Genomic DNA, 24,323 nt, shown 5'->3' with positions numbered 1-24,323 from the left:
TGTCTCATTTTGGTGCCCTCGTCTCACCTTGCACACTAGAAGTCTAATGTCTCGGCTCTGCAGTAATACCAATCTACGTAGTAAAAACTTGTTCTTTTCACTGAATTACTAGCACCTGAGTGAAAGATTGTGTTTCCAGAGAGCAGACAATTCAAGGTTAAGCTCTTAAGGATAAAACAGGGCTTTTTATGTCACTGCTAAGTCAAGTATGAACCATTGTGCTCTATCAAGGTGTAAGTGCGGTTCTTATTTAATCTCTTTTTCACTCACTCACTTTTAACACGCCCTTACCACCTACACCAAGTTTTATTTTCCACGGTGTAACAGGTTACACAGTTTCTTGCAAGCTAAGAGTTCTTGCCTCACACCTAACCTGACAGAACATTTGTACCTGTTCTCTCTAGGATGGATCATAGCACCCTTATTTTAAAATCAATCACCCAAGCTGGTTCTTGCAAAAGAGAAGGCATACTTGACAGAAAAATTCATTATGTGAAAATCCAGTAGCTTCGAACTGCAGTTGCCCAACTCAAATGCGAAACCCTGTGTACTCACACTGAAGCCTATGGCACCTCTAGGAAGTTTGTCCTCAGCGTTAGTCATTCTTGTGCTGATCCTTACCAAGGACCCTCCTTAGGGCCAGCTAGCCTGTGCTTTCCTTTATCCTTGTCTCCCTGGAAACACGCAGATTGCAGATGAAGGGAAATGCCTCAACTGCAGATGAAGGCGAATAACACTGCTTCAGCATTTGTCTATCAACGTATGACCTGTTTTGAGATACGAGACACCCAGAGCGCTCTTTGGTTTTGAAAGAGCCCAAGCGCTCAACAGTTCTCAAGATCATTGCCAAAAATCCAGTTTACCTAGCTGGAGCCTTGGAAAAGGTGAGGCATCCAAGAATATTTTTGAAAAGCAGATACTTCATCTGTTCTAATATCACCTGTGTAAAATCTATGTGCAAGCAAAAGGAGCCCGTGTAAAATTTCACTGGTCCAGGCCTTGCCAAAGGGGAAGCTCACCATTACAATTGCTCAAGGTGCCACGTATGCCACACAGCATTCCCAAAACATGTTTGTAAAGCTAACAGCAAAAATCGCTCATGTGAAGCTCCTTTTCCTGCTGCAACTTAGCTATATTTTGCATTCCTACCATTTAAGAAGCAGATGATGGCTGAATTTGTCTATTCTGTGCACTGACATCTACCGGTTCAACTCCCTTCTCTCAGAGTTTAAGTGAAAGTGCGTTTTCTCCCGGCTTTGAAAAATCCTACCACACTGCCTGACATAACAGCACCTACTAGAACCCCAATGAAAATCACAGCTCTTGATATTTGGTTGGTTTTGAATCTGGGATTAAACTCAACTGTACTTGTCCATGAACAATATTGATAATTTTCATTTATTCCAGAAAAAATCAGTATTTAAACCTCTTCATTCCTACAATGCCAGGAGATAGCAACAAATAATACAAATGCACTGTAATCAAGAGGATTGTGCTTATGGTGGAAGGTCAGGGTTGGGGTTTTTTTTTGGTTTGGGCTTTTTTTAAGCTACATTTCCCATCTCCCCACGGTGTGGATCTCTGCCTACGCGACATGCTTACCCCTTTTTGCAGATCTTTTTTCCTCCTTTCTTTTCACACTGGTCAACTGGTGGTTCCTCTTGTGCAATTGAATTCGGCAGGTGCAATAACATTTGTTTATGCTGTGCACAAGCTGGGGAATGCTATTTTGATGGCTGATAGGTCTGCAGCATCCTTGGAGGCTTTTAAAAGCACATTGAAAACTTCATTATTTACAAAGCTTTACAGCTGGGATGCACAAATTACTCACAGATGATTTGTCAAAGGAGTATTTGACCGTATTTTTAGGTATCCACCTTGTACAGGCTTTGCGCAAATCTAGAAAGGGATTTTGTTTCATCTTGCTATTTTGGGAACTTTAAAATTTATGTTCCTTCATTCTTCCTCTGTGCTTGATTTTCTTTGGGTGGTTTGAGGGAGGGGGTGGTTGGGGTTTGGTTTGGTTTGTCTGGTCATTTCCCTGCTGTGGACACTATAGCAATTACCAGATGAAATTGGGTTTTCCTCAGTTCCACACAGTATCAAAAGACAGTCACAGAGTGGCTGTGATTCCCTGAGTATGTCCAGGATGTTCTGTCATATTCCAGCCTTTCTTTTGTTCCATGCTTGCAAAACCACAATTTTTGCAAGGCTTCATCAGTATGATTTTATTACTTATAATGTCTATTTCCCCATCATCATTACTATTTCAGCCCATGTTGCTTCTTGCTCTTCTTCCTCCTCCACAGCCAAACATTTTGTATTCAGATACGTGCAGTTGTTAATGTTTTCACATTCCTTAACTCTCTATTCCCCCTACCCTCCTGAACTTAGGAGAAACATTAGGGACTGAATTTTAGGAAACACTCACAGCCCACATACAAATCATCAGGAGCAGCAGGTGTTCAGCATCTCTGACCATCAGGCCTTATCTGCATATTTATGCCATGCTCACTGCCCAAGGAGCTGAACACCTGCACCAGGCTGCTGTTGTCAATTCTTGTGATTTTACTTCCAGTCTGAGGCTATGTGGTGGTTTTAATCAGTGCTTCTGGAATCATCCCATTGCTTGGAAATCTCAGCATTCATCACAGGATTCTGGTCCTCATGATCCCAGAGAGAAGCACAAAAACACCATCCGGGTGCCAAGGCAGGTCAAAAATGTATTCCAAAATTCTTTGGTTTCTGAAATATTAATTTAAGCCAAATCTTTAACTAAGGAGGACACAACTCATGATGGTTAAGACTTGCAGTAATGCAAAACTTCAAAGCAATTTACATTCTGTTCCTTATGCCAGTAGAAAATATACAAGGTCTCTACTATAGAAACTGGGAAAATATTCATACTGAGTGGTGACTTGTTTTACTTAATGTTCACTTAAAATAAGCCCATAATACTTATGTAATCAAATGTTCCATAAATACTCTAGCAAGCTACGATACTGACAGGAATGTTCACTGGCTTCTTCTGAAAGGTCCATAATTTATCATTCACATAAATCCTCCCCAAAAACCTGATTCTCATCCAACCAGGAAACTGAAGCATGCTGGCTGATGTACAGACCCAGCCAGAACATCTGAGCTCTTGAGTGTGGTATATTCACAACAAGCTGGGCACATATAGGTATTTATACATACACACAGTATAAGCCTAATATTACTCATATAAATTACTTGGAAATTAATTTTCGGCAGAGGTGTCAGGTTTCTAATCTGTTTGCAGACAACTTGTAAAGAGAAAGAGGTTGGGCTCACCAGAGATTTATTTGCTCACCTCAGTTTTGTCTTTAATAAAGTATTGGATTTTCTTTCTGTAGGGTTCTTAGTGGGTACAAACAGATTTCACGAGGTTGATCTCACTGCAAAATAAATCCTGGGAGAATGAAGGACCTTCAGCAGTTTCCTTAACAACATGATAACGGCATAAACACAGCATTGAAGTTTCTGGCACTTGCTATTTTGAGAGGTTTCCGTCTCTGTTGACGTGAAGAACCCAGCAGGAAACAGTCAGGCAAAGTTTTCTTGTCGACAAACCTTAGTGCTATCAGTGGAGAGGAGCCTCACCGTGCCTCGGGTAGGTGTGCATCAGCCTCAAGCACTTCATGTTTGCTGATCTGCCTTACCCTGACCTTTCCATTAGGCTTCCCCTGGTGCTGCTGCTGCCAAAAGCAGCTACTGGGAATTGCCAGAGCAGTAAAAGCTCATCCAGCTTTGCTCGCCTCTCATTACTGTGAGTGGGATTGCACTCGGGGAGGACAAACGAAAGGACAAAGTGCTTTATTGCGTCCACCTCCCTCACTGGGAAGGCACGAGGTAAGGATAGCCGGGAAGGGCCGCTCTCTTCTTCTGCGGCTCTGCAAGGCTGCGCTGGGACTGGGCCCATGTCTAATGTTTGGTTACATCTGTTTGTCTTGGTGCCAGGAGCAGCCTCAGCCAAATATTTCAGATGCAAATATTTGGATGATGGACCACAAGTCACATTACATGGAAACATTTTTTTCCTGAGCTTTTGTTATTGCTGCTGGTCAAAATGTAAAGATTGGGATGGTTTGCAGGGGTGGGGCTTTTACCCTGTTCTGCAGAACACAAGTCTATTTTTCTCTAATTCTGTCTTCGACCTGCAGACAACCGATAGCATGTAACACTGGTATGTTCTGGTTCAGTTGTGTTTTCCAAATCACATCTGGTGTAAATAGCAGTTCTTGTCCAAAAAAGAAAAGAAAAAAAAATAATTTTCTAAAATGTCTTTATTCTCAGAGCTTGTTTTGGATATACTTCCAGATTAAGTTCAAGCCATGGTTTTGTAAACTTGCAAGTCTTTAAAAGCTATTGTAAATTACGGAGAGTGCTTGAAGAAAAACTTGGGTTCGGTATATTTCCTTACTGTCTGTAAGGAACAGTCCTGCAGAAATAAATGCAGATTGACTGGGAGACAAATGTAATCATTCACTAACCATCCTGCCGTGAGGGAAGAGAAGTTATACATTAGCAACAGATAACATCTTTTTTTTCCCCTCTTCTTTTTCCTATTTTTCTAAGTCAAACACATGCTATTCCCTGCTCATGAATAGCGAGACTGATTCTCCTGCTTCTCTCAGGGTGGGGACTGTGCTTCATGGCTCGTCGTGCACCTGCGTTATCTCCATCCCACCCATGCTTAGGGAACTCCAGAGCCAGGGAGGGCAGAAGGGCAAACTCCTCATCCTGCCTCAGTAATCTTACACCTTTCTGACTACTGTGAGTAAAGAATAAATAAAAATAAAGACTAAACAAAAGACATTCCTATGCAAGAGGCAATTATTTTTTCTGTTCCTTTTAGCTAAGAAGAGACTTTGTTGTCAAGACTCCTCCATTTCCATTTGAATTGCTGTTTCTTTTTGTATTGATTTTTTTATAAATTGTGACTTGTAGCAATTAGTGGTACTTGCCCAGCAGCAAACAGGTATTTTCTGAAACAGAGTAAGTGGGGAGAAATGGTAAATGTTACCCATGAAGAACACAGCCCAGGTTTTGAGCGAGAAGAGAAAGCCTTCTGAAAGACTGTATAAATGAACGGAGTTTGATCATAGCAGTGAATTATTTTTTTCTAATTTCTGTCCCGTGACATGAAACACACGAGCAGTCAAGGGCCTCATGGGAGGAAACATTCTCCTCAAACAGTGTCCTGCCAGGACAGGTCCCCTGAGAGACACATCCAGGCAAATCCCTTCCTGCAAACTGTCTGGGTGTTGCACTGGGCTGGACATCAAGCTCTGTGGCCTTCAAAACAGGGCAATGATCCTGGGTATGGCTGTAGGAACAGTTTTAGATACAGCAAACCTGATAAATACAACTGGGAGAAAATCCCCTGGAGTCAGTGACAATCCCCTTTCACAGTGACAAGTGAGCTGGATTTTTTTGAGACCTGGATTTAGATGTCTACATGTGACCAAATACCAGTTCAGACCTCTTAATCCATCTTAATCCATCTCCTGAGACAGACTAATGGTGAGTAGCCAACTCTGTGGAACAGGAGAATAAATTCACTTAATGCACTTTATAGAGCCACAAACGGCAGCGACTGCCGCACAGGAGATTTAGATAAAGTATCCCTTGAAGGTATTTCTGGGAACGGATATGTTAATACTCCAGCATATTTTAGACTGTGATCACTCAAGTTACACAGAAAAGTTAGTTAATGCAGAAGAAGGAAGCTTCTAAAGAAAATGGAGTATCTAATTGTGATGATAGCTACAGAAAGCTCTCTGCAGTGCAGCCAGTTGCTGCTGTGCGATGCAGTAATCCATTACCTGATTAGAAAGGCAAGGTAGCCATCAGCTGCCTTTTGTTACAGTGTGTGCCAGTGATTGCAAAGGGGAGAACTCAAAAATAATTTGCTCCATGTTGCCATTGATCACCTATTATGTGCTGTTAAGAGGGGCTTCAGTATTATTGTGTACACTGAAAGAGGCATAAAAACATTAGGTTGAGCTGCATAGGGTGCTTTTGCTGCTGAAAGTGCTTTCCAAGATTTAGCTGCAACCCACCCGTTGACTCTGCCCTACCAGGAGTCCTGTGCAGCGTTAGGAGACACACATGACATTTCTGCCTGGCTGAGGTTGGTAAGGAGATCCTTACAGGTGTCTTATGCCTTCTTGTTTCACAGCCAACCAAATATGGCCCTTTTGATAAAATCGTTCTTGAAACAGTCTCCTCCCTCATTTCCTTGAGGTGATTATTTAGTGTTTACAATTGAAATTTTTATTCCATCACAGGAAACCAGTTTCTTCAGGCTTGTCAGGTGAAGAACCTTTCCTCAATGTGCTGCTGGAGGACAGAGGTGAACTCAGGATCTCCATAGGACAGGAGAGCACAGCAGGGCACAGAAGAAGGTGGCTGTGGTACTCAGAGCTTGCAGAGGGTGTGCCAGGACAGGCTCTGGGCTGGCTTGAAGGCTGCCTTTCATTAGCTAGGGGACATGCCTGAGTATGTAAAGACCCACAGGATCCTTCAGAGCACAGACATACAGATGTACAGAGGAACCGAACTTTTTATGTGTTTTGGTGGCTCGCCACTATTTTGCAGGCTGAAGTAGTTCCACTGAATGCATTCCATGGTATCCTTTATCCCTGGTTAAAGTGATTTGAGAAACACTTGAATCAAAGAGCACCCAATGGTGTGTCTTAAGTCCCCCTAGCCTTAAAACATTTGCAGCATGCTCCTGTGCTGGAGACCACTAAACTCTCCGAGGTCAAAGCTTTCTTTCCCACATCTCAGCTCATCTCTCCTCATATCTCACAGCTCCCTCGCCCACAGATTTCAGCAATAGACAGATGCAGCTGAGCTATACTGCTCCACGGGTTGCCATTTGTCAGCTGAGCTGTACTAGCCACCCAACTGCTCACTCCTAGCTTTGTGCAGAGCCGCAAAACCTTGAGACTTAACCATCCTCAGGGGCAGAAGAGGTATCACTTAACGTTGTGGTAGGTGAGGCTCAGCTGAAAAGTAAACAGCTTGCAACTGTCTGTCCGTACCTGTCAGTTGGGTTACATTAGTTAGTACTGTCTTTTATTTTTAATGTCATCTTTCACACTATTTTCAGACTAGCAAAGAAAAATGAGTTATTTATAGCAGGGTCAAAGAGACAGGCTCAAATGCTTTACAAGTAAGGTTCAGAAGCCCAGCAGAAAACCTCTGTCTGGTTTGTGTTGGCAAGGTCAGTCCAGAAATTACTGCTCTGTGTTTGACCTCACCTCTGGAGTGAGGGAGGCAGCTGTTAGGCAGGTCAGGGTGGGAGGGAGAGTAGTTCAGTCCAATGAAGTAAGGCATAATTTCTATTTTCACTGGTGCATTGGCTGGAAAATAAAAAAGGCTGGGAACCTTGTTTGAAGCCAGCTGCGCTTCCCCTGTAAGCATCACCACTCTGCTGTGCAAGAGTTATTGTGAGCCAGCTGTAAAGCATCCTCCACATCAGGCGCCTAATCCCTGAGGGCACAGAAAAACTGACTCAGCATACACATATCTTCCATTGTCAGCCAGGAGAGGGAGTTCAGAGAAAGAAAAGAAAAAAAAAAAAAGCTTTTAAAACTGTCTCTACAGCAAGTAATCAAAGGCAGCTCTCTCGAAAGGATTCCCAGGCGGGAGCACAGAGCAGAAGCAGCGGTGAGTGCAACAAAGCAGCAAAGCCGGTCCCCAGTGCTGCAGCCGTGGCAGAAGCCTGAGGATGGCAGCTCCGGGGCACTTGCCTGGTAAAGGCACCGTCTCTGGTGCCGCTCTTCAAGGTTTGACAAAAATGCTGGGAAAAAAAAAAAAAGAAAGAAACCAAAAAGAGGCAATCTGCCCCTAGAAAACACATGTGGTACAAACTGGGCTCATGACATCGGCAGGCGCTCTTTCACATTAGAAAGATAATAGACCAGCAGAAAACAAATATATATGTATTTCTGCTTGTGTTTATAAATAAAACACACCCTACGTAGATGCATAGCCTGTAAATACTTGATAACAACATATTGTAAAGTGTGCTGAATTCTTTATTTCTGTCACTGATTTGTATTCACTAGACCCTATAGAATGGGGCTTCAGCCTTGCCTATGTGGACCTCTGCAAAACTTGCAGTGGAGCTGCTGCCCCCAGAAAATTGGGTTAAGCCTTTCTGAAAGAGGTTTGTTTTTCTTCTATACTTTCCATCACTCATTTAGAATCAATTTTTGAACCATCAAGGCTCAGCGGACCACAGGTTATAAAACACCGCCCCAGAAACCCTGATCAAAATCCGAGCCCCGCTGTGCCAAGCGCTTCCAAACACCAGAGGTAATATCCCACCTCAAAGGATTTACAATAAATAGATGAGACGGAAAGAAGAGACACAGGGAGTGAGAAGCACTGAGAAGCAACTCCACTTGCCTGAAGCCATACGAGTCACTAGCAGAGGTTGGCCCCTGTTTGCTTTGATGGCGTGCAACTCTCCTTGCGGTGAAAAAAGCAGTTTTCCATCCTGGTGTGGGGCAGCAGCTGAACTGAAGGAAAATGGGTGAGATTCAGCAGTACCGTGGGTTTCAGTGGACTTGTATCCCCCTCTGCCCAGTTTCACACACTCACCTCAGGCACTGACCACACCTGGCACATCCATTTTAAAGCACTTTACTGTCTTCTGGGGGCTCCTGACAATCGTTGTCACCTCAGCAACCCGTCAGGAGCAACATCAGGCAATGTGGTCTCCTAATTGTATTATCACAGTGCCTACACAGCTGTAAGATGTGCCCACACTGCGGGGACACCAAGACACAGAAAATGAGATTTCCGCTGTTGTCAGGTCTCTGCTATTAGATGCTGGTAATAGAGACAGGCACTCCAAATACCCAGGACCAAATGGTCACACTGCCTTTTCTCCAGCCCAACAACTCAGTGTGGGATAGGAATGCAATTTAGTAGTAACTGAAGTAGATTATGCCATGTCCTGCAGAGTTGGCTTTGGGTCCCTTAATGCCACATTTCTGGTTTTAAAATGCTCTCTTTCACTGCCTCAGAATTATGTATATATGCAAGCTATATAAATATTTATATTTACATATGCACATATAAGGTCAAATGATGCACAAATTATGTGTAGATGTCACTCGTGTAAATTCATTTTGGCCTACCCCAATGTGAAAAAGGCACATGCAATCATCAGCCATGGAGGAGCTGTGCAGAGGGCGGCTTGCTGGGGGTCTGCAGAACGGGGATCCAGCGGAGCTGCAGAAGAATTAGCTCAAGCAGCAGGAAAAAGTACCTGTCAGGAGCCTGTATTCAGGGATGGAGTCACTTTCCTGTGAATCATAGAATCCCAGGTTTGAAGGGACATTAAAGATCATCTGATCCAACCTTTCCTGGCAAAAGCACAGTCTAGACAAGATGGCCCAGCACCCTGTCCAGCTGGATCTTGAAAGTGTCCAACATTGGCGAATCCACCACTACCCTGGGGATATTATTCTAATGGCTTACTGTTCTCATTGTGAAAAATTTTCCACTTGTGTCCAATCAGAATATCCCCAGGAGTAACTTGTACCCATTGCTTCTCATCATTTCCATGTGACTCCTTGTAAAAAGGGAGTCTCCACCTTCTTTGTAGCTACCATTTAAATACTGGAACATGGTGGTAAGGTCTCCCCTAAGCCTTCTTTTCTTGAAGCTAAACAAACCAAATGCTCTCAGCCTTTCCTCATTTGGCATATTCTCAGTCCTTTGACCATCTTTGTGGCCCTTCTGTGGACCCTCTCCAGCCTGTCCACATCTTTTTCATCTAGTGGGGACCAAAACTGAACAAAATATTCCAGGTGTGGCCTGACGAGCACTGAGTAGAGTGGTATAATGACTTCATTATAACTGCTGGTGATGCCCTTATTGATGCAACACAGCATCCTGTTGGCTTTCTTTGCTGCAGCAGCACACTGTTCACTTATGGAGTTTGTTGTCCATCAGGATGCCCAGATTCCTTTCCGCAGAGCTGCTCCCCAGCCTGTGCTGCACTCCTGGATTACGTTTTCCCGGGTGCAAGACCTTACACTTGTCTTAGTTGAACTTTATAAGGTTCTTGTTAGCCCTTCCAGCCTATCCAGGTCTTCCTGCAGGGTGGCTGTCCCTTCCAAAGTGTTCACTTCCCCACTCAGTTTGGTAGAGGTAAGGGGAGGTAGCCACCACTTGAAACAAATTGAACATGAGAAATAAAATTTAAAAAGATTCTTGAAATGACAGGCAGAAGTACCCAATGAAAGCCAGAAAAGCCTTTCCCATTTCCAGCAAGAGGGAGTCAGTTCCCAGGGCTGGAAAAGCCTGGGTGCCGTCCCAAGAGGCAGATGTCCACAGATCCACACTGGGTCCAAATGAAGAGTGGGAGAGCGCCACTTCCCCCTTCTCCCCTGTATTTCTCTGACTGCTGAGGACAGCCAGCAAGTGAAGCAGGCACTGATTCCAGAGCAACATGGCCTCTGTCCAGCCTTTTGTCATTTTGTTGTACAATCAGAGCCCTTTTTGGCTGTAAGTCTTAGTACAGCTCAACCACTCATACACTTCATAATATACTCAGTCATTTAGCAGTTACCTGACACATGTCAGTTCTAGTGGAAATAAAACCAAAATGCATTTGTGTTACATGATACATTTATTTCAGTGGCACAGGTTGATGCTAAGGACAACTTCTTTTTCTTTTATTTGGTGTATTTATGTTTCTATGTCGTGGTTTCACCCCAGCTGGCAGCTAGGACCATGCAGCCACTCAGTTTTGCCCCTTCTCCCCAGAACAGCAGGGAGAAGAGGGAGAAAAGGAAGGGAAAGGGAAAGGAATAAACCTCATGGGTTTAGATAAGGACAGTTTAATAGAACAATAAAAGAAAAGGAAAATAATAATAATAACACAAGTCACTCTTACCCCCTGGTGAATTGGTACCTTCCCTATCAGTGATCATGGATTCCCTGTCTCCCGGCCAACCCCCATTTATATACTGAGCATGATGTCTATGGTACAGAATATTCCATTGGCCACTCCATTGTTCTGTCTATGCTTCTTCTCAGCTTCTATGGGAAGCTGAAAGGAGTCCTTGACAAGTGTAAACATTGCCTAGCAACAACTAAAACAATATACATTATTGACAGTCCTTTCACAGCAATCACTATTTTTAGTGAAAATTAAGTCTTTCCCACCTGAAACCAGGACAACACATATATATTTTTAACAAGAGTTTGAAAAACTAGATTATGCTTTTGCAAGGTACTCACAGAAAAAAATCAAATATTTTAGTCATATTATAAAACATATAGATTCTTTTGTGCTTGTTTAAACCTGCAGCATTCAAATAACGGAGCAACTTTATTAAAACCTAAATGACAAAGAATTCTCCATCTGATTTTTTCATAATAAAATGCAGATTGCTTTAAGGGCCCAGAGATTTATACTTATTTACGGATGATCATGAAGGGTTTTAGCAGTTACTTGTTAAGGTAAGCAGCCTTAAGTTTAACAGTTACCTGTTTAACTTGGTCTGTAGATTTCCAAAGATATTCTTTTCCATATAGTTTTCCGGTGCTTTTCTTTGAATAAAATGTTGGAAACCATGCTTAATTTTATAAAACTAGATTCGTCATGAAAGACATGGTATTAGAGAGGCCTGCATTTTCTGTATGAACACTAAAGAGTACATTTGACTGGAAATTAACTGTGCAATTACACACAAAATATGACTAAAGTACAACCTGAATGCACGTCAGTTAATGAAGAAGCAATTTGCCATACAATATCCATGAACAGAAACAAATATTTTACTGTAGACACCCTATCAGAGAATCCACAACATAGTGGGAGTAGCTGAAACAATCTTACAGGTTGTTTTCATGGTTAATTTTACAGTTCCTAGTAATTTTTTTTACATTCTACTAACAACTCAAATATAATAAAAAATGTTGTAAACTATAAAATGAAATATTAGCTGATAAAGAACAGGAAAGTGTGTGGCAGAAGTGTGTCAAATATCTTACAAATGAATGGTAAATTAGAACATAGCTCACAGGTTGTTATATTAATAAACTGTTGACATTTTGGAACAAGAAAGCAGTAAGAGGGCCTTTGCAGACTGGTTTCTACTGTCAACCCATTCTGTTATTTTAAGATGCTCCATGAAAAAAATGGTTTATTTTGTGGACTGTAATACTGAACGGTCACTGATTCTATGCTTCCTGCATTCAGAGAGCCACTGCAGCTGAGCTGAATAACTGCACACAGCAAACCCAGTAGCACACCCATGGGAGACATCAAATCACAGGAAATCAGAGCATCGTCATGGATTCATCTCGAGAATGAGTATGTTGCAGTCCTATTAAAGCACAGTTATAAACAAATTTTCTACTGCAATATAATAGTCAAAGAGGTCTTTAAGACTGAAGATGTTGACTATCACATCCACGAGACTGTTTCTTGAATTACCTATGGTAGTCAATGTACATGAACAAAATTAAGAGCAGGTCAATACATCCATGTTACCTAACTTGTTAAATAACAAGTACCCTAATAGTTAAGCCAAGTAAAGTCAACTGCTCATGGGAATTCTTTTGATTCTGCTATCCATTTTACTGATTCTCACATATTAAACTAAATAGATTGTAAGTCTATACATAGATCGGTTAAGGCTTATTTTGACATATTATTCAATTTTTTTCCTTAGTTGAATTAGTAATCTGCTACCCTGGTAACACACAGAAAAACAGTGAAGTTTCTGTCTTTGCATTCTTAAAATAAAAAAGGTGTATTCTCACCTAGATAAAAACATTATTTATGTAAATGTTCAGTCAGTGTTCAGATACAATAATACAAAAATTTGCACCCTATACTTTACACACTTTTAATTTCAAATATTGAATATTAAATACCTACAGTGAATGGTTGTTAGTATTTGATCAAATACTGAATCCCAACAAAAAGCATTCAAACATCACTTTTTTTTTTTTTCCTAAATCTGCATTTAAACTCAGAGTAAAAAATTTTGCATAGTCCTCTTGCACTTACATCCATGCAGCTGTATGAAAGATCATCCTCCTGCCTGGATTTTGGAGAATGATTTCATATGGCTATGATCACTGTGTATTACACAGTGAGAAGATATCTCTTTGAGCTCTACCCATATTTCTTTGTGGATACCTGTTGTCTCTTACCCTGTATTTCAATTTTATATACATTGAGGCAGGCTTTAAGTCATGGCTAAGCCCCCCCTCCCGCCTCCCCAAGATTAAATTAATTCTGTATTTATAAGTGCATGATTATATTTAGCAATGTATTTTGATCTGCCTTTTGACCTTTGGAGTCCATACCCATCCCAGGCATGTGTGAGAGATTATTAGTGACAGATATTTTCCAAAATTTCACAAAAAAAAGAGATTCTAAGTTGTTCCAGAATCTCTGCCTTCTTCATCCGTCCTCCCCATCTGGGACTGCTGGTTTTCAACCCTGTGAGCTTCTGGTGCGAGGAGGGGAAAAACCTTTTGCTCTTTTCTGTAGAACATAAAAAGATTCCAGTCTATGACTGTATTTTCTGCAAAAATAATAGTTTAGGCAGAAAACTTAATATTACTATTGTTTTTTGACAGATAAACCAAATGGGAATTCAACTTGTAGAATTGCTTGCATATAAACAGGCAGCTTTAAAACAAGTGAAAAGTTAAGAATAACTTTTGGTTCTTACAGAGCTAGAAAATATCCAGCCACCTCTATGTATCGTAATATTACACAGCCAATACAGTTGCTTTAAACTACAAAGACGTTGCCCTGTAGGGAAACAACAGTGGATCATACAGCTGTTGGGGTTTACCTCAGTCCCTTGCAGCCCATCCTTCACTTTCAAAATACAGAAATTTTGTAGTAGGTAGAAGGAAGGCTCTCTCAATGCAAGGAAGAGAAGATAACACTTTACATCTCAGTAATTTCTAGCACTTTCCTAATGAAATGAAAAATGCTGATATAAACTATCACAGAGTAATTTGATATGAGAGGTTTGTGGGCCAGACAAACATCAAAGACCAATGTATTTCATTGACTATGGCTGACAGAGCCTAAACTCTACCTGAGAATGGACATTGCCCAACTAACAGGTCTACTTGCACGATTCAGCAAACAGTAAATTAGGTTTTAAAGCTGCCCGTTCAAGATGAGAAGAACACAAGCCACATGAGGCAACGCACAAATCCACTGAGGACAATTCCTCCAAGTTCAAATGCATTCAAAGAGTTTCACAGGTTAAGTTGTTTTATAGAATGCTTTATGGGTGAGAGTGGCTCCAGCAGCCTCTATGAGGCAGATATAAAATCATTAAAGTCAGCACTATCACGTAGCCTGGCTAAGTCAAAAGAAATGCAGTCATGTGGCCACAACTAAGTCAAAAGTATCCTGCTGCATCCCAGATGCCAGAACTGCTATTAATGATCATGGAGCCTTGGTTTCAGAAGGACAGTACTTTGTAGGGTGTGGTATGAAGCGAACACGGCACAAAGAAAGCACCAGGACCCCCAAACTCCCCTTTTCTGTGAAAAGATGGGGAACAACAGACAGATCCCACAATTATCAGCATGATATTTCTTTTTAGCAAGAGAATTTTTCTCGTCGTTTTAAGATATTAATTTAGCAAACAGCTAATACGGGCAGCTGGTATGTTAGTATTTCTAGAATTAATTCCTGTGGTAATTTTAAGAAAAACTGTATGGTAAGTTATTAAAAGACTATATACCAGAGGCATTGCATAATCACAATATTGTTTAAGAGTTTTGTAACGCAGTATTTGTTTCTGGCATCAGTATTGCACTGAAAAGAAGACTGAGAATTCCTGTCTGGTTTGGCTATTATACAGAAAAGTAATTTATGCTCTCTTATACACAGCAGCGTCCCTGACTTCAGCCAACAGACAAAGTAATTGACATATATTACTGAAGTTTTACTACAACAGTTGACTTGGCCATTATTGCATTTCTTCCCTGCAAAAAAACAGTCTTCTGATAATTCAGAAGAAAAGGGGAAAAAACAACAACAAAAAAAAAAAAAACAAACACACAAAACCCGAAACAATGCAAGTCAGCTCTTCCTTTAAGCTAAAATGAAATCGCAAATTGTGAAAGCAATGCTTTACAGAGTGCCATGAGCCAGATTATCATATCTTTCCATTAGGGAAGAGAGTAGCATCTTACTTGTGGTACAGAAATCATATTCTAAATTGATTTGTGAATGTGCCTTATTCTCTTCTACTATTTACTTCAGAAAGTGGGAATATTGTTACTAGGTTTATGTGATTTTTCTCAGCAAACTTGCAAGTTTTAACATAGTATCAAAATACAGCATATCATATATCTTATCTAAGAATGCTCAAAGCCACAGAAGACAGAAATAAATAAGCAACCATGAATAAAAGTTACATTTCTCATTTTACATCTAGAGAACATAAGAACTGAGTACCTGAGGAGTATATTTCATATCCAATTTATACAGCGTTTCAAGGATGGTTTCTTGATCTTATCTTATATGATGCTTTTTTTCAGCATACATTCCCGCAAACTCATTTCACTTTAAATAATCTCTAAGGATTCCCTGAGTAACTCCATGAAAGAAGATCCAAGCTCTTTGAAGTCCCTGCCTGACACAAGTCCAACCACTTCAGAACCAGGAGAGATTCTGCTGTTTTATATACAAAGTTAGGTTGGCCTAGTCTCCAAAAATTGTTATTTCAAGGTGCCTTCACGAGTCATCACAGAATCCAAGTGCAAATTTCTGTGTAACAGGAGAGAAAATTTATCACAGTTCATAATCAAAGAGATACTTCTGTATTTGCTGTAAACTGTGCAAACACTGCACTATTCCAGAATGCACATTAAATTCAACACATTTTTCACTACCAATGATATCCTCCCTTCCCACTTTCCAATGTCTAAAGAACTCAAGTCAAATTCCAGCAACGATCTCTCTTGCTTTCACAGAGAACATAAACAGGTTTTAAATACTCGTGGTAAGGACAAAAGGCTTAATGATCTCATCAAAAGTTGCATCAGATGTTTTATCACTATTACATCTCCTCCAGCTGAGAGAATAAAGGAGTTACAAAAAGAGATGGCAGAACTCCACCATAAGAGCAATATTCCCTCTAATCAGGGAGGAAGCTTCCTAGAAATGAGCATTAAGGATTGTTCAAAAGCTGTGGCAAAGACAGATATAGAGAATATTGATAAAAAGATACATTATGCATTTCAAACTCTACTTCTTACCTACCTGTGACTAAAACACACAAATGTGGCTTCAGCCCATACAACATTCAGAAATTAAATGTGCCCCTCACATCTTTGACTATCGTTCACACATTCTGTTCAGCTCAGTAACTCCTTCTTTCTTTTTGCATAAAGCTGAAGTTCCTTCATCTCGCATCTGCTCAACACTATTTTTGTTTTCTAGGCATAATCAAGGTAGAGCAATAAATCTGAGGCAAGATTTTGAACTGGTTTACATCGTACTCTGTTAATGTATTATTGAAACAATAGCATATCAGTTTGCACCTCATATTTTATACAGTTTTAGTCTTCATAATTGCAGAAGAAAATTGAAAACCCATGAAGCAAATGCACTTAATTGTGGTAGACAAAGTGCAACATCCATGTCAGACGGAAAAGGAATACCAGACAAACCAGTCTTGGTTGCTGCCTTCTACTGAAAGGGATAAATGAGAATTTAAATCATCACTGATGGAGGAAGGATTTGGTACTGAGATCTGAGCTGCCTAACTAATGGGATATCAGATGAAATGAAGCATTTCCTTTTCAGAAGGCCAATCCCTGCACCAAGGAATACCCAGGCTACATAAAGTGCACACACATTTGAAGAGCGCTGGGGGCTCTGCTCAACACTGTGATTACTTGGTAGTGCTCAGCAGAGCATGGAGACTTGCACAAAAGTCCTTTTCCTTGGCAGTAGAGATTCAACTAAATACAGGATTGCTTTAGCTGCCAGTCACTACTTCAATGTTGGCTGCTACATCAGCAACAAGTTGGTTCTTTGCTCAGAGATTTTTGTTAGTTGTGGTTGTCAGATCTCCTACCTAGAATCCTGGGCATGGAGAGAACCAAGCTGTGCTGGGACCTTAACATGATATAGTTCCTTTCTCAAAGAGCTCACATTCCCAGCAGATTTTGGCATCTTTACTTTGATATATGGAAACTCCATGGAACTATCCTGTAACAATATGTCAGTATCACCATGGCTGAGATTATAGGCACACTATAAGGTGGGGGGGGAAAAAAAAAAAGTCTCTAGGAACCATCTCTTGAATTTGTAATTCACTCCTTTCTCTCCTCCTAAACTTAAAATACAGGTGTACTGACTTCTCCAGAGCCCAGCTCCTTCAGCAGCAAAGAACACCTTTGGGGAAGCTCAGTACATCTGGGGAAATCAAGGAACTGGCAGTTCTGCCATGTGTCTTTGTGGACTACTTGTCTGCATGTGAGTGCCGCTGCTGGAGTTTCTGCTGTGATTACACGCTTTCTTTGCAGATGACGGAAAAGGAGACTAAAATTGCAGATGAAGAGAAATTCCCTAGGGGTCTGAGTTTGTTCAGATCTGTCGAATGCATTGTTCACTTTAGCAGTTTTATATGTAAATAAAACCAGGGTGCTCTTTAAATACAAATTACTTTGGGTTTCTTGAAGCTGACATGCCAAACCAATGTGAAAGTTGGAATAGAAACTGAATACCCCTGGCTAAGTAGGATCCAAGGGGGGATCCAGCAACAAAGAAAAGCAGACTTACTTTTTATTCCAACGCTGCAAAGACACTTTTCAATCTACTGGCAGCTGGACCCAGCAGGAATTGGGGCCTGTTACAAAGAGAGTACAGTATTGTCTAGAAGCTCACTTTTGTATTCTTCCCATACTGGAGACAGCGTGGGCAAGCCTGTCTACATAAATTAGAGCAGGCTGCCCTGTTCAGGCACTGCCTCACAGGATCAGAACAGCAGCTGGAAATCGATGTGGAAGAAGATTGTAGCAGCAGAGGGAGCAAATGAAACTGGATGTACCATTTGCTTTTATGAAGACTGGGCACTGAAGTTTTATCTGCTTGTAAACAGGAAACAAAATAATAATTGAAAATAAGATACCTGAGGTAAATGACTCTGGAGACACATGTTAAAAATGCTGGGCTATGTGATGGGAACTTCTGTGTGCTAGGAGCCACACAATGGTGCACTGCAAGGGATTAGATTGTCAAAGCCACTGCAATCAGAAACATCACAAAAAAGGGTAAAAATAATACAGGAAGTAGGAAAGGGAGTAGTCTTCAGCTGAAAGCGGCTGGCCAAGATGCAGCAGGGATGAAAGAGCAGCAAACAACTCCCTCTCCCAGCCAGAGATGACAATAACTCAGTTAAGAGGATATTACCAAGGCATGCAACAGAAGACTGGCATTAAAGTGAAAGGATCTGTGGAGATGCTCCTTCAGGCCCAGCCCACAAAAGGCGTACAGATACTTTGGCTCCTCTTTAGTGTCTTCATCCTCCCACCTCTGCACACGAGGTACCTCAGAGTGAATAATGATTGCTTACTTCTGAAGAAGTCATTTCTGAGTCTCTTTAATCAGCTGCTGTCAGAGGCTCCCAGGCCAAAGAGTTTGCAGGCGGCAAGCACAACTGGGCCTGTCATGCTAATGTGGTCGGTTTTGCATCTCTCTCTGGATGGAGCCGCTTGATCTCCCCACTGCTGGATGATTTGAGCAGCACCTACCTTAACCACAGCTGACATTGGTCAAAGGCATCCATTTTGTGTTTGAACCACAGCTCACCCTGTAATGGTGATAAATGAAGATGTTCCCTGTGCCAAGAACAAGAGCTCTGACACAGTAGCATTTATATTTCCCCTCTGCCACTGAAGGAGTCCACCTTGAGCAGGAGTCACCCTTCCAGCACCGGTGCCTCTGGCTGGACAACCAGAGCACATCCCAAGAGCAGGGTGTACTCCACACCAGAGATATTGGCCCAAGGTCTTCCATGGATGTCTAGACAACAGGGACCTTGAAAGAGTTTCATATTGTATTAAGTTAATATTACCTGCTGAATGCCCTTATACCCTAGCTAATGAGTATCCTCGTTGCAAGGCTTAATTCACTTTTCACTCTACCTTTAGAGTTCAGCCTGAAAGCCTCTTTTATTAAATCCTTGCTCTGCTAGTTTGATAGCAAGCCAGCGAAACCATGGTAAAGTTTTAAGTCAAATTGCATAGAGAGGGCAAGAACTGTTCTTCTGTAAATCCACATAATAAATTCTAGTGGAAACCCAGCATATTAGTCCTTGTCAGGATAATGGCTGCTGAAGAAATGCTGTGCTGGTCATTTTAAACAGAAGACGAGAGATCCCAAATAATTCTTCACCAGCCTGTACCCCTCCTTTATTATGTCGAGCTGCATTTATGTCCCACAGTTCCAAGTCTTCCATTTTAAAAATGGCATTCTTCAATGAAGTAGCCTATTCTATGTAAATATCAAAACCTTTTATTACTTCATTACACACAATGTTGCTCTAAAGCAGCAGGTATTTTATAGAAACTCACAAGAGACAAAAAACCAATAACTACCCCACAATGCCAGCCACAATTAGACAGCAGATTTCCAGTGAAACTCAGGTAGCTCACCAGCTCTTAGATATGAACCTACAGCTTTAAGAAACAGGTCATCTTTCCGATTCAGTAACCATGTAAAGTTCTCACAGGATGCTGAATATTCAGGGATGCCTGAGGTAGCCAGCCAGCTGAGAGCTGACCTTTCATCCTCAGGTGAAACCCTTGATCTGTGGTGGGGTTCTCGATTAAGGAACAAAGACCAAGCACATAAAGAAAAATATATGAGCCTCTCTTTATATACTGCTTTTTTTACAGCGCAGTTCAGCTCTGTCACCATCCTCAATAACTTCTCTACTGTTTAGCTCAGTAGAATATTTATTTTATTCTGCACTGCATGAGAGACTGTTTGAAGCCTGAATAGCTAATAAAACTTTTAGCCTTTATTAAGCAACACTAAGTTCTTCCCTTAGGTATGTAAGCACAGGCAAACATTCATGTGTTTCAGGATGGAAATAAAGCTGCACTTGTAGTTATTGGCACCCTCTCTCCATCCAGGTTATAGCAATGTGTATGTAGGACAGATAGCAAAACCAAACAAGGCTTAAACCTACTTGCATCCTTTTTTTTTTTTCCTGCATCAACAAAATTAATCAGTGGACATCAGTTTGCCAAAATCAAAAGTTAACATGAAAGGAGAGTTTAGATTTTGATCTGTACTTTTAACGGTAATTTAAGGAAAGGCAGCACTGTCTTTCTTGTCCTGCTCCTATTTACTATCAAAAGATTATTTATTTGGTATCATTAGCACTGGTCTTCTAGTTTCTCCTTATAGCTCTGGCATCATATAGGAAAAAACGAGCACATTCTAAGCCACAAAAATTTTAACTCTGTAAAGAAGTTTCAACTCTGCTATCAAACACCGTTGTTTCATAGGAACCAGCACACAAACATATTTGCACCCAAAGGTGCCTGGTTTTCTTCGTGGGAAAAACACAGTATGTGATACATGAATGCAGGTATAGACTTTACTTAGGAGAAAGAAGGCCAGAAAGGACACAACTTGCATCCTTGGATGTACTGCAGTTTTCAGAGGGGAGTGATAGCCTTGTGTGAAATGCAGTAAAGAACATGAAGTAGTAACTGGGACAGTAACTGAAGTAATTTTGTTTCTATCTCCTCCACATACTGAGCACACCATGCCTGCCTCAAATGGCTAACTTCTGCACACCGAGTCTAAATATTGCCACCCCGTGGTCTGACAGCACTATCTGCCAGTGCTGCAAACAGAGAGAAAAAACGCTTCTAGGCTGGGCGCTATATATTCCAATCCTCCCATGCTGTTTCTATTCTAGATCCAGCTTTCTTTCACAGACCCCTGCCAGCCAAAGAAATGGTTCCCTGATGACCCCACTTTCCCCTTGGAACCTTTTTCTTTTTCAGGTGCCGCAGGCTGCCTCCTCCCTCCTGCAGCATAGCAGGAAGACACATACACCAAGCAGCAGAAGTCAGCAGCAGATGCACGTCCCTAATAAAACTTTCACTGCAGCATCATGTAGCCTGCATAAATTCCCTTTGGTGTAGACAGACAGCAGGAGCAGGGCAAATCCTTTACCCAAACCAAACCTTCTTCCCTGCCACATGAGCAGGATTTCCTCTGGACTTTCTGCATGGAGCAGTTTCTACAACAAACATGGAGCTACACCTCTGTTTCCCTGTGATGGAAGAGGACAGAATTAGCCATAGGCTTAAAGCCTTATGTATCTGTTCTGCCTTTACAGATGATCAAGTAAAATAGCAAGTGCAGAGAGCCTGACCCTGCAAGAGCAGGAAGGAAAGCTCAAAGACCTTTCTCTTCCCAAGTTTAAAGTCGTCTGTGTCTGGCCAGCATCACAGGTCAGTGAAACCTGCTTCCTGGGCAGGAGAAATGAAAGGAAACTCTGTAAAGTCCAATCTTCTGCCTGCCTGAGTCTTACTGAGAAGTTGGGGAATCAAAGCAGCAGGTAGAGGTCCCAGACCTAGAGGGGACCACTGGGATTGCTTGGTCTAAACTACATAAATCAAGAGCCTCGGTTAATAGCTGCACGAATCAAAATATCTTTTCAAGGAAAAAACTTCTAATCTCTATAAAAGGATGGAGAACCCACCATTTCACAAACTGCTCCAATGAATGGCTGCTGCTTCTTTTAGAGTGTTTTGTCTTTTTTGATCTGACTGCATCTAGCATCATCTCCCAGCTGACAGATTATTTTTTTTATACCTCAGTCTGCTAGACTGGAGAGTATTGCCAAGCCTCCATTTCCCATAGAGCTGCTTACAGACAGGCTAAGACTCCTTTTTTGGCTAAACTCAGGTGTCCTCCCCAGGCTTTCTCCTATTCCCTCTCATACCTCAAAGCAACAGGAGACCCTGGCAGGAGGCCCCAGCCGAGCTGCTCTGGCAAACACCTTCAGAGCACAGCAGCAGCTGCCCCAAGGAGCCAGACTCAAGTTACATCCAGAAAGTGGCACTGAGCCCCTTTTGGAAGCTGCTAGTATATGCTTCAAAGAGCATGGGGTAATCTGCCCATTCTAACATTAAGTCACTTCCTAACCTCTAGTAGATTTTGACTTAACCACTACATTTAATTATCCTTCTGTATGGCTTGACAGTCCTTCCAGTTATACTCATTATTACTGAAATCTCTAGATACTCTTGATCCTTATACAGATGCCTGATGTCTTCTCTTAACTTTGCTTACTCTTGGCAGTAACAGTATCCTGTGACAAACTTATGTGGCTGTTTAAAATAATTATTTTATTTTTTTTAGCACAGCGATGATATTGCCACATATCTCTATCTCCTAATGGACCATTATTTTTGTAGAGGCACTAGGCTGCACTAACAGAACAACAGTTGTGTTATCCAGAAGTGACATGTTAAAGGCTGCTGAGGAAGACCAGAGAAGGGCAGCAGAGACCCCTCAGAGTGCAAGATGACAGATGTCGAAACTACAGGAGACCCCAAGGGTGTGAACACAAATTACAAATGGTCAGGTACCAGTCACTAAGCAAATGCACTTTTGAGAGCAGGGTAGAACCAGTTTTAGGACATAACTTGAAAATGTAGACTTGGGAAACAACCTATTGCAGTTGCCCAAGATTGGTAGCCTAGGCGCAACTGTCTTCAGATTATATGACTGCAATGAAAGCAACTGGCTGTGCAGGATGAACCCTTCAGAACAGAGCTATCTGTTACGCTGTATTGACATGGATGGATTACTTCTTAATTATTAAAGGGAAAAATCACACCTATGGCTTTTGTTTGGTATAGTGTTTTACTGCTCGTGTTTGGTCTGGTACCCACCCTCTCCCCTTGAGGCTTCATTGTAATTTGAATGGAATAAAATAGCAAAAAAATATTTTAAAATTCTTTTTTAACCTTCTGTCTCTAAATTTCAACAGTTGTCCCTTTGGTCTCCTGACAGTGGAGAGAGAGAACAGATGTGTCCAGTCTTCCTCTTTACTGTGCATATCATGGCCACCCTTTCTTTTCTTTAGAAAGGAAACCACTTTAAGCTCACGACCAGGCACAGAGATGCCAGGACTATGAAGGACCATTGAGCTGAACTGAAATCAAAAGAATCTTTAAAATGCAACTCATTTATTCCAAGCTCTGGATCTCTTCCTGAACACACTCCACTTCTTCAACATCCTGTAGTGGTAGGGTGCCCAGTGACATCCAAAACAACCTAGATCTGATCTGGATCTGATCCCTTCACCAGTTCCTTTAAGACTCTGGGAACGCATCTTTATTGCTGTCTTATACAATGGGCTTCCTAACATTTTGTTCATTGTACTGACACCCTGAGCTCTCTGTAGAGAGCTCTAGGTCCTTTCTGGGCTTATGGAGTTGATTTACAGCCCATTAAAATGTCTGATAAGGTGGAGTTTTGCCACCCAGTGTTTATTCCTTCACCTCACAGGAGGAACAGTAAAGACTGAGGTGGGAGGGAAGGCAAAAGCAGAACTCTGCCATCTCTCCAGTGAGAGGCAGGAAAGCCAAAGCTCAGGAAACAGAGTGATTTTGACCCAGTATTACTTGAACTTGCAGTGAACAGGGTGGCTCAAGGCACCTACTCAACATGGAAGAGAAATAGCAACGCAGGAAGCACAGGTTATTAATAACCTAATAGCAAAAGGCCAGCTTCCAGAAAGTTCACTTGTATTCCCTCCAAGATTTCTTATGGATAAATGGCTTTTCAAAAGTCCTTAGGTGGCTGCTCATAAACAGAACTCATGCTGAAAAGAAATACGGGCTCTTGCCAATTCTGTACTAATTAAACCTGTTTATGTTCTGCCCGAATGGATGAAAGCATATCTTCCTGGGAATCTAGCAAACCTGGGAAGGCACTGCAGGTATCTGAATTTTGTTTTGGACCAGCTGTGTTATTCTTGCTGCTTGGGGTAAAAGCCTATTAATGTTGCTATAACCTGCACCCAAAGGATGATCACTCCTGTGCCCCTGTTGAAATTTGGCAGAAGCAGGATGCAGTTTTCAAGGTGAGAATGCACCAGTGTCGTTTCAGTAAGGATGTTCCTTTGACAACCCAAACCAGCCCTTGGAGATTCAAAAGCATTTGATGAAACGTTTCTGGCCCTTTGGGGAATCTTCTGCTGGAGCCATCAAAACAAGTGAGGCACCCT

The sequence above is a fragment of the Vanellus vanellus genome (assembly GCF_965231255.1).
Source record: "Vanellus vanellus genome assembly, chromosome: 2".
Taxonomy (NCBI): domain Eukaryota; kingdom Metazoa; phylum Chordata; class Aves; order Charadriiformes; family Charadriidae; genus Vanellus; species Vanellus vanellus.
The sequence above is the reverse complement of the archived record's forward strand: the minus strand, read 5'-3'. Positions refer to the sequence as shown.